This window comes from Microcebus murinus, chromosome 7 (genome assembly GCF_040939455.1).
Source record: "Microcebus murinus isolate Inina chromosome 7, M.murinus_Inina_mat1.0, whole genome shotgun sequence".
NCBI lineage: Eukaryota > Metazoa > Chordata > Mammalia > Primates > Cheirogaleidae > Microcebus > Microcebus murinus.
The window spans coordinates 99,984,412-99,992,970 of record NC_134110.1 but is presented as its reverse complement, the minus strand read 5'-3'; the positions used below and the strand labels follow the sequence as shown (position 1 = coordinate 99,992,970).

Sequence of the window (8,559 nt, the reverse complement as noted above, 5' to 3'; positions counted from 1 at the left end):
CTTGACCTGCAGACTGAGAATTTGAGGGACATTCCTGATTACCTAGTGGTCAACTTCTGCATGATGGTTTACCAGGGTACTCTTCTTCTTTTTTAATTTTAAAATTTATTTTTAACTTGTATAACACAATTCATTCTTCTTGATGTACAGTTCTATGGGTTTTGAATGCATCAGCGTGTCCCTATCACCACAGGCAAGATACAGAACAGTAGCATCAACCATGCCCAAAATTCCTCAATATGGCACTTTTGTGGTTAACCCTTCCCCAATTCCACTCCCTGGTATCTATTATTCTGTTTTCCAACCATAAGAGTGCCTTTTCCAGAATGTCATATAGTATAATACATAGCATTTTGGGTCTGGCTTCTTTAACTTACTGTATGTTTGAGATTATCCATACTGTTGCAGGTAGCAATAGTTTATTCCTCTTCCTTGCTAAGTAGGACTTCATTGTATGGAGGTAGCACAGTGCTTGTAACCATCTTCTGGTAAAGGGACAGTAGGGTTTTCCAGTTTTGGCTATAGTGAATAAAACTGCCATAAATATTTGCATGTAACTTTTACAGGAACATAGGCTTTCATTTCACTTGGGCAAATTCCTGGGAGTGGGATTGCTGGGATTAGTTCCCTAGAGTTATCATAACAAATTGTCACAAACTGGATGGCTTCAAACAACAAAAATTTATTCTTCACAACTTTCTAGGCTGGGAGTCCAAAATACAGCTGTTAGCAAGGCTGGATTTTTCTTCCCTCTTCTAGCTTCTGACAGTTGCCAGCTGCCTTGGCTTGTGGCCGCATCATTCCAGTCTCTGCTGATATCCTCACGTCGCCTTTTCCCATGCCTGTCTCTTCCGTGTGACCACATTCCAGGGTGCGGGTTCCACTAATGACTCCAGGTGACAAAGGAGCACATTTGCTCTGAGTACACACAGCTCTTCTCTGGTGCTTATTGATGGGGTTGAGGGTGTCTGTGGAAGCCATGGGTCACTGCAGGCAACTTAATAGTTTCCTTACTACTGTTTCTTGAATCCTGTTTCTTCCTTCTGTGTTCACTTTTTTCCTTGTTTGAGTACACTGTGGTTGCAAATCACAGAAATCACTTCTGGTTAAGGTAAGTAGAAGACTTTTTTGTAAGGATGTTGGATGGAAAGTGTGGAGTCCTGAACCTAGAAAAGGTGCAGTAACCAAGGGAGCCTGGGAAGCCCAGCAACCTGCTCATGACACTGCTGCCCCGGCACCTGCTGTGGGACAGGGTCCCTGGCTCCACCTCCCTTGCCAGGAATAATCTCTGCCTCATTTTTTCTTTATCTCTTGAGATTTCAAGTCCTAGAGGACAGTGTTACAGCTCTTTCAGAGCTTGTCTAGAAGGTTTTCCGGTCCTGACTGGAAGACACTCTCCCCATCCCCGACACACACACACACACACACACACACACACACACACACACACACACACACACACAATCAAATGAAGTCCTAGGAGGGAACACTTGATTAGCTAAGTCAGGTCATGTGAGCTTGCCTTAGCTGCAAGGGAGTTGGGGAAATAATCATATCTGTTTGTTCGTGTCAGTTGCTCTACTGGGGGCAGCCTATTCCCACCATTTGGTTTTCTCTGACATAAGAAATGTGTTTAACTTCTGTGTAGCCAAAACAAAATGAAACAAAAATCACAAATGTCTGCTACACATTCTACATACTTCCTTTGGTAATTTTTTTCAGGAGGGCTGACTGTTATTTTTCTACTTCTAGCTCCATAGAGGCTGAATTTGTCTTCTTAATATTTTTAACCTCAGTCACTGCCATGGTTTGGAATAAAACGGGGTAACATAGAGCTCAAACTCACAGTATTATCTTGACGAGAACTTCTCACACTGCCCAGATTTGGCTATTAGTGCCATCACTCCTAGAGTCCTTGTTGCTGTTTCAAAATGTCATAACCAAGATTACCTTATATTTCTTAAAAACAAAATTTTTTCCAGGTGTGGTGGCTCATGCCTGTAATCCCAGCACACGGGGAGGTGGGAGGCAGAGGCAGGAGGATTGCTTGAGCCCAGGAGTTTGAGACCAGCCTGGGCAACATAGCAAGACCTCATCTCTACAAAAAATAAGAAAAATTAGCTGAGTGTGGTGGCACATACCTATAGTTCTAGTTACTTGGGAGGCTGAGGCAGGAGGATCACTTGAGCCCAGGATTTCAAGGCTGCAGTGAGCTATGATCACTCCACTGCACTCTAGCCTGGGTGAAAGAGAAAACGAAACAAAACAAAACCCAAACCCAAATTTTTATAAAGCCAGGCCAATGGCAAAGATATTTTTGACCATATTCAGTTGGCATGTACTCTGTGATAGCGTATAAACCTTGAGCCCCCCCTCAGACTCCCTTAACTGCCTCTTTCTCACTTCCTGGGCACCCACCTGTGCCATGCTGTCCATTCACTGTTGGGCTTTGTTAAAACTTTACATGGAAACAGGTGGTATTTGCCTTCCTGAGTGGCTGCCAATGGGCCAGATGTCCCTGCCTAAGTGCTGAGGGAGGTTAGGTGGGTGCTGGCTCTGGGAAAAGCGTCGATGAACGGAAGGCAGGCACACACATTCCCCTGCTCTCTCTCTGCCATGGCCATTCTGAGATGCGGTTCCTTTGTGCCGCCCTTCTGGAAAGTCAGAAGGGCGTGATGTGTGAACACGCTGCTGAGCAACCTGCTGCATGTCTTGGACACTGAGCAAAGAGCAGCAGCTCCTGCAGTGACCCTCTTTCTCACTGGCCTCCCTTTTCTTCTTGCTTCATCCTCAGGGCCCTGAGCCTCCATTTCCCAAACGAAGTATTAGCACCTTAATCCTTGCCTCAGGCTCTGCTTTTTAGAGGATCTGGAAGAAAACAAACCCCAGCTGCACTGCTTTATATAGAGTGGGTTTTTTGAGGAATAGGCAAGTACTTGTACATCAATTTTCTGAATAAATCTCAAATAGCTCAGAATTTTGGACATCTTTCTTTGTTAAAGAGACCATGACCTGCTTTTAAAGTTATGAAAAAAATAGCTTTTCTAAAATGTACTCATATAATCAATGTCAACCTCTGTCTCTTTAAATAACTCAGTACAGAGATATGCCAGAAGCAGAAGATGCATTTTAAGCCACCACCCCACCCCTCGCCAAGTGGCCTGGTGTGAGGCTCACTTCACATCCAACCTGCTCTGGAAATCCAGGGCAGAGGGAGAGAGTTTGTCTTCATGCCTAGCGGAGATTCCAAACAAATTCAATCTTCCAGAATATATGGTTTTGATGTTATCAGTTTATAAATTTGTAAATCTGTACAGCAAGGATTTAAAAGCTATGCTTCTGGTATGAAGTTCGGAGGCAGGGAGAAAGCTGGGATTTTGGTCATAGAAAATGGATCAAGGATAATGGAAATGACCATTAAGTGGCTAGAACAGGGACAGGCAGGCCGATGTGGGCACCAGCAACAGGGGGGCCGAGGAAAACTTGTGCTTCTCCAATCCTCGTCAAGCTCTTACCGGGACACGAAAGCAATTTAGCAGATTCGCACAACCAACCCAGAGGTAGCTCGAGAATAATCTATACAATCCTTATGCAGTCTCTTAACCACTTCAATACGAGCGGCGACCATAGTCGGCAGCCACAGATGAACGCGCACAGCGGCTGTAGCCGACAGTGATATGACTTTTCTAATTTTTCATTTATCAAAATAAAATTGTGAACATTTAAAAATAACATAATAAAAACATGTGTGTATATGTTTCCTATTCTGATTTACATTACAAGTAAAGCTGCCTGTAAAGTAAAACAAGCTCTCCTCACCACACGAGAGCAAAGCGGCCCCGTCGCCAGTGCGCGGCGCACGCCACCGTGCGGACCTGAGTGCGGCTGTGGCGAGGCGTCCTGGCCGGTGAGCGCCGTACGGAAGTGGTAAATAATTTTCTCATTCTAGCATTCTAGGATTTCAAGTCTAAACCAAAGCATTAAGTGAGGAATAATGGATCTTTAGAAAAATCACTGAACTCTGTTCACAACAGAAATTATAGGCATTTCATGTCAAAAAGACAATTCTAGCTATTGGAAGCTTCTGTTTCTCTAAACTCTTGCACTTTTAGCTACCGCCACGTAGTTTAATTAAGAATCGTGCCAGCTTGTCCTGCTCTCTGTTTTCTTCTTCTGATATTGTCTTCCTAAGAAGAATATAAACCTCTTTATGGCCATGACTCTATCTCTATACTTCCTTCGTGTCCTACAGGGCACGTAACAAGGCTTGGGCACATCGGAGATGCTTAACAACTACTTTATAGGTTGTTGTGAGGATTTCATAAAGGAAGGCATGTCAAGTGCGTGGAGGCAGCACCTGGCCTGCAGTGACTGCCCAGCAGGTGTTGGCTGCTATTAACATGGCGAGGGCCTTGCTTATTTGACATGAAAACTTACAAGATTCGTCAGGCTGCTGGAGGAGATTGCCCAGGCCTTAGATGGGGCCTGGCCCTACAAGGGAAGGTCTAGATGCTGGTCAACGCGGCGCCCGCTGAACTGGAGGGAGACAGCTGTGAACTGGAGCCATTAGAGGAGCCGGCACGCCTGCAGCACAGCACAGCTGCAGGCCACCGCGACGAGCGGCCCTGTGTCGTGACAACTCGCTGGTTATTCACAGACACGACAGGTAATATTTAAATGTATCTGTTCATCTCTGTTTGGGAGGTATTGCTTTTAGGTGATTTTTCTCTTCTTGACTAACAACACAAAGATTTTTATGCAGACTAAAACCACAGAATTGTCATTTTAATTAACTCGATGCTTAGTTCCATGAAAAGACTGTTTACCTCAGCAGTGCCGTCCTCCTTGGCATTTTGGCGACGTTCTTCTCATAGTTCGGAATTTTAAAATAGTTCTGCACCGTCATGTAACGAACACTTTCACTTTCTTTCACTGCTCTGTGGAATTTTTCTCTTCTCAGATCCTCAGTGTGATACTGGTCCTCGTTTGACACCCAGACTGAGAGAACCATGCGGAAGTTGGTGTTTCTCAGGTTTGGCAGACTGACTTAGCACTTGAAGTTCCTGTGTAGGACTTTTTTTTTTTTTTTTTTTTTTTGAGACAGAGTCTCACTCTCTTGCCTGGGCTAGAGTGCCGTGGCATCAGCCTAGCTCACAGCAACCTCAAACTCCTGGGCTCAAGCGATTCTCCTGCCTCAGCCCTCCGAGTAGCTGGGACTACAGGCATGCGCCACCATGCCTGACTAATTTTTTCTATGTATATTTTTAGTTGGCCAATTAATTTCTTTCTATTTTTAGTAGAGATGGGGTTTTGCTCTTGCTCAGGCTGGTCTCGAACTCCTGAGCTCAAACAATTCTCCTGCCTTGGCCTCCCAGAGTGCTAGGATTATAGGCGTGAGCACCACGCCTGGCCCTGTGTAGGCCTTTTCCATAGAAAAGGGAATCCTAACATAGTTAACTGTTGAATGAGTCCCCAAATGCCCACTGGTAAAAAGATGGTTCTCCTCTTTATATACAGTTGGGCGAACTCCTTGCGAAGAACATGCTTTACTTTTGTATTTTAGAAATCTGTGTTTTTGGGTTTTTTGTGTGTGCGTGCTTTTTTTTGTTGAGACAGGTATCACTGTGTTGCCCAGGCTGGAATGGCATGATCATAGCTCACCGCAGTCTCGAACTCTTGGGCTCAAGCCATCCTGCTGCTTCGGCCTCCTGAGTAGCTGGGACTACAGGCACGCACCACCACACCTGACTAGAATTTCTTTGTAGAAATGGGTGTCTCACTATGTTACCCAGGTTCGTCTGGAACTCCTGGTCTTATGTGATCCTCCTGCCTCTGCCTCTAAAAGTGCTAGGATTATAGGTGTCAGCCACTGGGTTTGGCCTAGGAATCTACTAAATAGATTTAAATGAAAAAAAAAATATGGTTATAACTAAAAATAAAAATCCCTGCCCTAGAGACTTCTATTTTTCCTTTTACCTCCATTATAATATTAAAGATTATCTCTGGGGCTGGGGGCTGGGGGGAGGGATCTGAATCATCCAGTGGTATCTGTGTACATCTGGGTTCTTGAAAATGGTCCCAAGGAAATGTCTTCAAGGAGCTACCTCTTGAAAGTGGAAGCATAAGTTCTGAGCTGCAAAGGTGGACAGACTGTTGGCCTAAGTGTCCCTGCTACAAGCCAGGGTCCTACCTGCCATCCAGGTGTCAGAGTCTAGATTATAAAGCATAGTGTCCACTTACGAAAATGTCTGTGCCTCCCAAGTAGCTCAGTGATATGTAGTTCTATTTGTAGAGATCTTTCACCTCCTTGGTTAACTCTATTCCTAGATATTTTATTTTCTTTGTAGCTATTGTGAAAGGTATTGAGTCTTTGATTTGATTCTCAGCTTGAATGTTGTTGGTGTATAGGAATGCCACTGATTTGTATACATTGATTTTGTAGCCTGAGACTTTGCTTCATTTATTTATCAATTCCAAGAGTGTCTTGGTGGAATCTTTGGGGTTTTCTTGATGTAAGATCAGCAAAGATACATCTTTGCTTGATGTATCATCAGCAAAGAGCAATAGTTTGACCTCCTCTTTCCCCATTTGGATACCCTTAATTTCTTTCTCTTGTCTGATTGCTCTGGCTAGGACTTCCAGCACAATGTTGAATAGAAGTGATGACAGTGGACATCCTTGTCTTGTTCCAGTTCTGAGTGGGATTGCTTTCAACATTTCCCCATTCAGTACGATGTTGGTTGTGGGTTTGTCATATATGGCTTGCATGATTTTGAGGTATGTTCTTTCTATGTTTATTTTGTTAAGAGTTTTTATCATAAAAAGGTGCTGAATTTTGTTAAATGCTTTTTCTGTATCTATTGAAATGATCATATAATCATTGTTTTTTCTTCTGTTTATGTGGTGAATCATATTTATGGATTTATGTATATTGAACTATCCTTGCATGCCTGGGATGAACTCCACTTGGTTGTGGTATATATATATATATATATATATATTTTTTTTTTTTTTTGATGTGCTGCTGAATTCGGTTTGCTAGAATTTTATTGAGTATTTTTGCGTGTATATTCATAAGGGATATTGGTTTATAGTTTTCTTTTTTTTGTTGTTAGCCATACAATTTTTAAAATTTTAGTTTCTTAGCACCTTGTACCTACTTACTCTGTGCTTAAGCTTCACTATCCTCCTAACACTTTCAGGTTTCTTTGACCTACTCCTGTTCAGCTAAAATGTCACATCTATGAGGGTTTTCTTCATCTTCCTGCAAGGCAAGTGCCTTAAAGTTCCTTTCTATTTCATTTATCACATTTGTGATTCCTGAACACAAATGATCTGCCAGAAATACTGTAGCATTGTGGTTAAGGGGTTGGGTCCTAGAGGTAGCCAAACAGGGCTTCAATCTTGTGTCCTCCATTTCTTAGCTGTGATAGCCTGGGCAACTTACATCACCTGTTTATGTTTCAGTTTCCCTATCTGTATGTTGGGGATGATGGTATATTAACCACCAGATAGAATGATCACATAAAAAACAGATGTAACCCATTTGGCACAGTGCCAGGCATATACACTGGCTACATTCTATATTGTTAATATTATTCATTATCAATAGTTTGCATCACTGATGAATTGTGTCCTTGGTGCCTTCCAGAATACTTGCCAAGTTATAAATAGTTGTTGAATATATAAATAAAGTGTAAGAAAAAAATTAAAACATTTTCTAGCGATGAAAATCTTTGCCTGAATTCCTATAAAGAGTCGTTTAATTGATTCATAAAGATACCCCAGTCTATTCCCAAGCAACAAGTTCTACAAGCTAGGAAATTAGGATCAATTAAAAAATGCTTTTCTCTATTGATAAGTCAATAGAGAAGTTGATTCTCCTAAAGATCAATGTTCAGGACTACACTGAACCTAGAATGTAGACATAACAAAAATATTCTTTCTGTAAAAGGTATTGTATTGAGATTGTTGCAATTGAGTCCAGGAATTGTTCATTTTTATTGATTAGAACTGCTATCATGAAATGCAATAAAGAGGTATCTTTAAATGTTCCAGGATACAATTTAATAGATTTTGTGAAATCTGCATGAAATAACTTCTGGAAATGAATAGATGCTAAGCAGTTATATTTCATGTGTGTTCAAGATTGAAAAAGAATAATTGGCCTTAAATTTAGGCAACCATGGTATTGATTTTCTTGGGACTCAAGGTGATAAAGCACTCTAACAGCCTAGACAGGCAGGTTGTGAATCCCAGGGAGTGTTAAAAAAAATAAAAAGAAGAAAATACCACATAAAAGGCACATTCTATCCACTTTTTCCTGGAAAATCTTTATTTTCCCTCATCCACACCAGTCACATTGTGTGAACATGTATTTTCTCATCTCCCTTGAAGATTCTCTGATCTCACCAACATTGAAGATGTTTTAATGAAAAAAATGGGCTACAAGAATATTTGTGTACTTCATCTTGCCATGCTTGTTATGATCATCCAAACAAAAAGCAAAAGCAAAACCAAAATCTTTTCAGGAGCATATACCTCTGCTAACAGCTTTAT

The 8,559-nt window shown here is 41.9% G+C and overlaps 1 non-coding gene across 1 annotated transcript; it reads left to right on the top strand.

Moving 5' to 3' along the window:
• The first annotated feature begins 1,334 nt into the window (after positions 1–1,334).
• On the top strand, positions 1,335–1,396 carry LOC142872063 (U7 small nuclear RNA). The gene has a single exon (XR_012920305.1). It is a non-coding gene; the product is annotated as a U7 small nuclear RNA (small nuclear RNA).
• The last annotated feature ends 7,163 nt before the right edge of the window (positions 1,397–8,559 follow it).